Here is a 9,114-nt window from a genome sequence, read left to right on the forward strand (position 1 = left end):
GAGCTAACAAAGTCAAATCGAATCATCTCGGCACTGTATCAGAACGACAAAAAGCAGAACTTCACATAATCAAATGTCTGCAAGGTAGTTCATATAAAGATGAGCTAAGAGAGATAAAAAGTGGTAGAAGTGTCTTGTCTCGCAGTGCATTGTACTCTCTTGACCCTTTCATGGATAAGGATGGTGTACTCAGGGTGGGAGGTAGACTCTGCCGTTCAATCTTTCCAGACTCTGTGAAACATCCTATAATAATTCCAAAGAATCATCAGATTACTGAATTGATTGTTGCTCACTTTCACAACAAAGTTGCACACCAAGGGAAAGGATTCACTATAAATGAGATAAGATCTAATGGCTTTTGGATCCCAGGAATCAACAGAATTGTGACATCTTATATTAGAAGTTGTATTGTTTGCAGAAAGCACAGACGACCTGTTGAAGAACAGAGAATGGCTGATTTTCCCCCAGAGAGAGTGGCTCCATCGCCTCCGTTTACATATACTGGCATGGATTGCTTTGGCCCCTTTTTTATCAAGCAGGGCAGAAGTGTTCATAAACGGTATGGTCTTCTATTTACTTGTTTCAGTTCCCGTGCTGTGCACATAGAGATGCTTACTGATATGACAGCAGATTCTTTCATCAATGCTCTGCGTTGTTTTATTGCAATAAGGGGCACGGTGCAACAGATAAGGTCCGATCAAGGAAGCAACTTTATGGGAGCAAAAAATGAGTTGAAAGATGCACTTAAGGAAATGGATGTGGAGAGAGTGACAGCCTTCCTATCAGAGAAGCAGTGCGACTTCATCATGAATGCACCACATGCAAGTCATGCTGGTGGCGTATGGGAACGTCAAATTAGAACAATAAGATCTGTATTAAATGCTACTCTTGCACTTCATCCAGGAAGGTTAGATGATTCCTCTCTACGAGCGAGTCTGAAAATTGAGTAAAAAAACAAACAAAAAAACCCATTGGTGGATGTTTCCTATTCTCTCCAATCTATGGCGCACTCAGATCACATGCTCATGCTAGCGCTGCGTGTTCAGGTCCTCTAACACTCACAATTAGCTCTTCTTGCCCCAGATTAGGTAGAATACTCCCATCCACACATATTATAATCTAGATCCTAAACCTGAGTCATAGATATATTTAATTAGTGCTCTGTATACCTGTCTATCCATTAAACCTTTTCCTAAAATATCTTCATGTGTCAATCTTTCCTCCCCAAAGTGACTAAATAATATGTCACGATATACACTATATTTACTACACCTAAAAAGTACATGATATACATTTTCAGATACACCACATACATCGCATAACCCATTTTCATGTAAACCCATAAGTGCCAGTGTTGATTTCAACCCTGTATGTCCCAGTCTTAATCTAGACAGCCACACCTCTTCTTTCCTATTTCTTCCCTGACAATTTATCCTCCCTACTCTCCCTACTGTATTATAACACCATCTCCCTGTGCTGCTATTATCCCATCTAATTTGCCATTTATTCATTATATTCATTAAGAAAACCCTGCCGATCATGCATCCAGAGGTTTAACAGTGAAGGAGTTGCTTGTTTCAAACTGGTTTACTGGCCCTAAGTTCCTGTGGGACAAAATATCTGAATCAAAAGAACATGTTCCTGAACTTTTGTTTGGAGATCCAGAGGTAAAAACATTTTGTACTTTGAATTCTGAGTGCACAAAAAATCTGAGTTTGATAGACGGTATTTCAAAGTTTTCTTCTTGGTCAAAGGCAATCAGAGCTGTAGCTCGTCTTTTGAGAAGAGCTAACAAAGTCAAATCGAATCATCTCGGCACTGTATCAGAACGACAAAAAGCAGAACTTCACATAATCAAATGTCTGCAAGGTAGTTCATATAAAGATGAGCTAAGAGAGATAAAAAGTGGTAGAAGTGTCTTGTCTCGCAGTGCATTGTACTCTCTTGACCCTTTCATGGATAAGGATGGTGTACTCAGGGTGGGAGGTAGACTCTGCCGTTCAATCTTTCCAGACTCTGTGAAACATCCTATAATAATTCCAAAGAATCATCAGATTACTGAATTGATTGTTGCTCACTTTCACAACAAAGTTGCACACCAAGGGAAAGGATTCACTATAAATGAGATAAGATCTAATGGCTTTTGGATCCCAGGAATCAACAGAATTGTGACATCTTATATTAGAAGTTGTATTGTTTGCAGAAAGCACAGACGACCTGTTGAAGAACAGAGAATGGCTGATTTTCCCCCAGAGAGAGTGGCTCCATCGCCTCCGTTTACATATACTGGCATGGATTGCTTTGGCCCCTTTTTTATCAAGCAGGGCAGAAGTGTTCATAAACGGTATGGTCTTCTATTTACTTGTTTCAGTTCCCGTGCTGTGCACATAGAGATGCTTACTGATATGACAGCAGATTCTTTCATCAATGCTCTGCGTTGTTTTATTGCAATAAGGGGCACGGTGCAACAGATAAGGTCCGATCAAGGAAGCAACTTTATGGGAGCAAAAAATGAGTTGAAAGATGCACTTAAGGAAATGGATGTGGAGAGAGTGACAACCTTCCTATCAGAGAAGCAGTGCGACTTCATCATGAATGCACCACATGCAAGTCATGCTGGTGGTGTATGGGAACGTCAAATTAGAACAATAAGATCTGTATTAAATGCTACTCTTGCACTTCATCCAGGAAGGTTAGATGATTCCTCTCTACGAGCGAGTCTGAAAATTGAGTAAAAAAACAAACAAAAAAACCCATTGGTGGATGTTTCCTATTCTCTCCAATCTATGGCGCACTCAGATCACATGCTCATGCTAGCGCTGCGTGTTCAGCTCCTCTAACACTCACAATTAGCTCTTCATGCCCCAGATTAGGTAGAATACTCCCATCCACACATATTATAATCTAGATCCTAAACCTGAGTCATAGATATATTTAATTAGTGCTCTGTATACCTGTCTATCCATTAAACCTTTTCCTAAAATATCTTCATGTGTCAATCTTTCCTCCCCAAAGTGACTAAATAATATGTCACGATATAGTATACACTATATTTACTACACCTAAAAAGTACATGATATACATTTTCAGATACACCACATACATCGCATGACCCATTTTCATGTAAACCCATAAGTGCCAGTGTTGATTTCAACCCTGTATGATGCTGTCATTCTACAATTCTCCAGCGTATTTACTTTGCTGCGCGCAAGTTCAGGTAACTCAAAAACTTGCGTACACGAGCTGAGACCAGACGTGAGATTTGATCGTAGCCACCGCTCATGTCCATATTGATAAATTTCAAGTTTTGCGTTGAAACGACCGTATACCCAATTTTCTGTCGTACGTTCGTTTCGCAAATGAGGCCCTATGTCACTCTCCCCCTACATAGACCAATAGAATTGGTGTGTTTGCACATGCGCTTCAGACACCTTTCACACAAGTTTTTCCATAGTGTCAACGCCTTTCTCAGGAAACCTGGTTACATACATAACCTGAGATGTTATTTTTAAATTGTAATAATATTTCACAATATTACTGCTTTTACTAAATTTATCAAATAAATGTAACCTTAGTTAGCATAAGATACTTCTATCAAAAAGATTAAAAATCCTCCTGACCCCAAACTTTTCAACAGTAGTGTGTGTATTTATTTATTTATTTATTTATTTATTTATTTATTTATTTATTTATTTATTTATTTATTTATTTATTTATTTATTTATTTATTTATTTATTTATTTATTTTTTTTTTTTAAATATAGTATTTTTTTAATATCATTTTAATGTTTAATTTTGAGTACAGTTTTATTTAGTATATTTTTTTTATTTTAGCTTATTTTTCTAGATTGTAAATGTAGTATGCATGGATGTTGGTTTCTGTTTTAATTCCCAGACGCAGGAGGGAGTATCAGAAGTTGAATATTAATAATCTTTTGGCTGAGCGAGGCATTGACTCCAACCAGCTGATGCTCAAAAACGAGACGAGTCAACCAGTTTCAAACTACCTGTCTCTGGAGGTCATGCATGTTGCTTGTATACTGCTTAATGAAATATTAATATTTTATTAATTAGTTTCGTTATTTATCAATTTGATTAAAATTTATATTTTAATGTCCCCGTTTACTGATGGCTTTTTTGGTGCCCATGTAGATGCTTCAGTTTAAAATCCTGCACCTTTTCTGTTTCATTGGCTGCATAATTGTGTGTTGTGTACAAGTGGCTCATTTTTTGTCCATTAACTTGCCTTGTGTAACACCAGATATTCGACAATGAGGATTTTGACGTACTCCAGAGGAATGGCTGGCTTTAGGTTATGAGCAAGGCTCCATCGACCGCAAGCCCGTTCCTGCCAAAGCCCTGTTGCCGATAAAAAAACAGCACCCCACCTGGTACAGTGCTGTCTAAACCCTCTGGAAATACCTGACATATTGTAGTCATATGTCTTGAAGTTCCCTCTGAAAATAAATTCATCTTATAGCCCATCCATTGGGAGCCATATGGGCACATGTGGGAAAAATTAAATGTCTGTTCTTCATATGTTTGTCATGTAGTGAATCCAGAGAGCCCAGCTTTGGAGTATTCTTGGCAGTTGGTTGGGGTGCTACAATACAGCCAGGAGAAGAAGGAGTACTTGGTGCATAAAGCGGACTGTAATGGATGGGTCCGGGATTCTGATGGAAAACCTATTTTGAATGGAGGACAGAGAGAAGGCATGTTCAATAGCCATTCACGAACCCTGGTTATTTTAAACAGTTTGAAGAGCACTTTTTTTCCCCAATTTTGATGAATTTCCTGTTGAAATAGAAAGTAATGACATTGTCACATATTAGGCGCATCCCAGAAGAGAAAGAAAGTAAATAAAAAATGTTTTTAGATGCCTACTAAAGGGATCATATATCATATAAATAGCATCAAACCTAACAGACATCAGCTGCAAACCACAAAACATAAGTTTTTTGATTTCATGGAGTGTTTAACTCAGTGATGTAGGTAAACTTTCATAAACTATTATGTTTCTGTTTCACTATCCACTATATTCAGTATTGACTTCTATTTCTATTTCATTATTTTTCCTTTCTTTCCAGGGGCTTTGTCACTGCAAGAATGGCAGTACTGGGTTCCCAGGATCAGGCTGCTGTTTTGTGCAGAGGACCCACGTATCTTTGCCCAGAGAGTCCAGTTTGCCCAGGACTTGAGACAGTACACTGAGCCATGATCTTGTACCATCTTTCCATTGACTGTATGCCAGTCTGGAGTGGCACCCCAACCCTTGACCCCACCAGATTAGAACGCATCCGAAATTATGCAGTCTCCACACCCGGCCTCCATTTTAAACAGTGAGAAAAATTAAAATGATAATAGGATTAAGTATAAATTTACCTTTGCAATATAGGTAATTGTCAGTATAAATACTGTTAAAATTAGATAAAAATGTAAATGTGAATACCAAAAACACCCAGTAATGATACACTCTACCTTTAAAAAAATAGGGGTCAGTAAGATTTTCTTTTCAACAATGACAGTAAAAACATTTATAATGTTACAAATTTGTTTCTATTTTTAAAAAAATGCTGTTCTTTTGAACTTTCTATTCATCATGTGACAGTGAAGACTGGATTAATGATTGTTGAAAGTTCAGCTTTGCCTTCTTTGAAATAAATTATATGCTAAAATATATTAAACCAGAAAAAAAAATTTTTTTTTAAATTGTAATAATTACTAACAGAATATTACTGTTTTACTGTTGTTTTGATCAAGTAAACACAGCCTTGGTGAGCATAAGAGACTGTTTTAAAGACATTAATGAATTTTACCCACCCCAAACTGTTGAACGGTAGTTTATTTTGTTAGATTTTATTCCTGAATATACAGGGGTTTTACATAAAATATGATTTTTGTGCATCTGCAGACAATATATTGCCTCTTAAAAAAGTTAATTTCAGGTACCGGTGTACAGTAGAGTAAGTATTACCGTATTGGCCCGAATATAAGACGACCCTGATTATAAGACGACCCCACTTTTTCCAGATGTACCTTTTGGAAAAAGGCTTTTTAAAAACCAAATCTTGTTTTTTCTCAGTAAAACACATTTTGTCTTCAATTATTTTCATATTGCATATTTTGCCACTTCCATATTAATCACAGTCTGAACTAAATGACTGTATATTATTTATCTATGAATGCTCAGTAAAATGGGCAAAAAAATCCCATAGGCTTATATGGAAGAACCCAAGCCTAGAGACCAGAATATCATAGAGACTTGGAGGTGGGTCTGTTGTAACTGACCTAACAACCACCGAACTCCCTAGCAACATCTTAGCATCCACCAAGAACACCCAATCAATGACATAGATAATCACTAAAAATCATTAAGAACGTCAAAGAAACTGCATGTAGAAATGCTCCAGCATTATGGTTTGAACTGCAACGCCTTTACAAAATCTAGTTATTCTATGTGTTTTGCCTTTAATGGAAATGGATAGCAGAGAAGGGACAGAAACGGTGCCACCATGTGGAATATCAGAGCACATGCATTACCCACTGGCCACGTCTTCCTAATTTACTGTAGATAGTAGGGACTTTCAGCAACACCTGCTAATGGAATGGCAATGGCGTTCTATTGCACATGCGTGATTTTAACTGATACTTCGTGACATTGTACTGTAACTGTCTTCTATGGGAGAAGCTGATTTGCCATAGTAAGTAAATTTTATGTTTTATGGATCAGCACTTCTCTTACTTTTTTAAATGACTTTTTTGTACTTTCTCAAATGATTAAATGATCCATTACGCCGTCCTCTTTATTGTTGCTTAGTAATTTTTGTGTTCTTTGGCTATGGCATCTAACACTTTAGTTCTTGTCGCTATTGCCGTTTCATTAGCATCTGTTGCTTAAAGTCGCTAGTATTTTAAAAAGTCTCATTGCATTGTTGCATTTAAAGGGATAGTTCACCCAAAAATGAAAATTCTGTCATTAATTACTCACCCTCGTGTTGTTCGAAACCCGTAAGACCTTCGTTCATCTTCGGAACACAATTTAAGATATTTTTGATGAACTATGAGGGCTCTCTGGCCCTCCCATAGACAGCAAGGTAACTACCATGTTCAAGGTCCAGAAAAGTACCAAGATGATCGACAAAGTAGTCCGTGTGACATCAGTGGTTCAACTCTAAAGTTACTTATTTCTTTAGCTTTTTTTGGTAGCACTTTACAATGTGTAATTTGTTATCATTAGTTAGTGTGTTAGTTCACCCAAAAATGAAAATTCTGTCATTAATTACTCACCCTCATGTCGTTTCAAACCTGTAAGACCTTCGTTCATCTTCGGAACACAATTTAAGATATTTTTGATGAACTATGAGGGCTCTCTGGCCCTCCCATAGACAGCAAGGTAACTACCACGTTCAAGGTCCAGAAAAGTACCAAGATGATCGACAAAGTAGTCCGTGTGACATCAGTGGTTCAACTGTAAAGTTACGAAGCTACGAGAATACTTTTTTGTGCGAGCGTGTGGCGGTGCTGACCCAGATCCGGCGTAATGACGTCATCACGCCGGATCTGGGCCGGCGCCGCCACACGCTCGCGTCATAGTACTGTCATGAACGTGTGCAAAAAAGTGACGCAGTAGAGATGAAAATGTGGAATAAAGTCGTTATTTTTGTTTTCTTTGCGCAAAAAAGTATTCTCGTAGCTTCGTAACTTTACAGTTGAACCACTGATGTCACACGGACTACTTTGTCGATCATCTTGGTACTTTTCTGGACCTTGAACATGGTAGTTACCTTGCTGTCTATGGGAGGGTCAGAGAGCCCTCATATTTCATCAAAAATATCTTAAATTGTGTTCCGAAGATGAACGAAGGTCTTACGGGTTTCGAACAACACGAGGGTGAGTAATTAATGACAGAATTTTCATTTTTGGGTGAACTAACCCTTTAATGCTGAATGACTTTTTCTCTGTCTTCCTCTGCTAATGGCCTCCTGCAGGAGTGTTTGTCCAAAGCTATGTCTGATTATGATCTAATAGATTAATTCTTCTACAATCTCTCCGATGAGGATGCCAATGAGAAGTGGGTTCATAATTGCCTCGCAATTGATTTAAATAGTGTTTTAATACAATTGCTTTTAACTGCTAATCTAAAATCAGCCATTCTACACATCTGGGTTCAGATCTGAGTTAGTAAAAAGTTTCTTCAGTAGCTGAGCTCCTAAATACTAAATGTTGTGCAGGTGGACAGCAGTGGCCTGGCCCTGCATGATCCTAAACCAGATGGAGAGAGTGAAAGCCCAGCATGCTGAGGATGAAGAATGCTTCCTTAAAGCTGCAGTCCGTAACTTTTTTTTGGTTAAAAATGACCTGAAATCAATATTTAAGCAAGTACACAACCAGTCAGTGTTCAAAACTATTGCCTTATTTTAGCCCAATTCACAACGGTTAGCTTATAATAATGTTTTCTATTTGAGTGGTACAGGTAGGTTTTCGCGGGAAATTCGAGCATGCTGCTGCGTCATTACGTCACGTCTGTAAACATAAAGAAGTTGTCCCGGCTACTAGGCTATCGCATGTGAGGATCCTGCAGGTGGCGCATCGTTTATAGCCTTTTCTCACAGCAGCTGGAATAATTAAATGCATCATTTTGATGGCGGATTGTAATCCAGAAAGGATTATGTGTTTATATATTCCAGTTTTAAATGTGCTTCCGATTATAGATAGCCTGGGATTACACAAGATTTGTATTTTAAAGACAACCAGTTAGAAGGGAGCATAATTTGCTTTTTGGGTTAAAAGAATTTCTTAATATGAAATTCGAATGGTATGACAATTAGATATTAGACTGTACAGAAATTGAAATCTACACGCTAATACACACTATACTCATAGTCACCAATGCTGATATTGGTAACATTAATAATCTGAGAATAAAGTATAACAATAATAATAATTTGAACGGTTTGATGTGATATGAGCTAAACGATCTTTAGATTTAATCACCATTGGTAGCGAGATTTATGGTAATGCTTTTTTCCTCAGTTGGTCAGAACAAACGTGGCAGACTTGTTACTTACTTGTTCAGATGACAATATCCAGTGAAAATGCTTATTTGAGTCATAT

The sequence above is a fragment of the Sinocyclocheilus rhinocerous genome, unplaced genomic scaffold, assembly GCF_001515625.1.
Source record: "Sinocyclocheilus rhinocerous isolate Xijiao unplaced genomic scaffold, SAMN03320098_v1.1 scaffold1111, whole genome shotgun sequence".
Taxonomy (NCBI): domain Eukaryota; kingdom Metazoa; phylum Chordata; class Actinopteri; order Cypriniformes; family Cyprinidae; genus Sinocyclocheilus; species Sinocyclocheilus rhinocerous.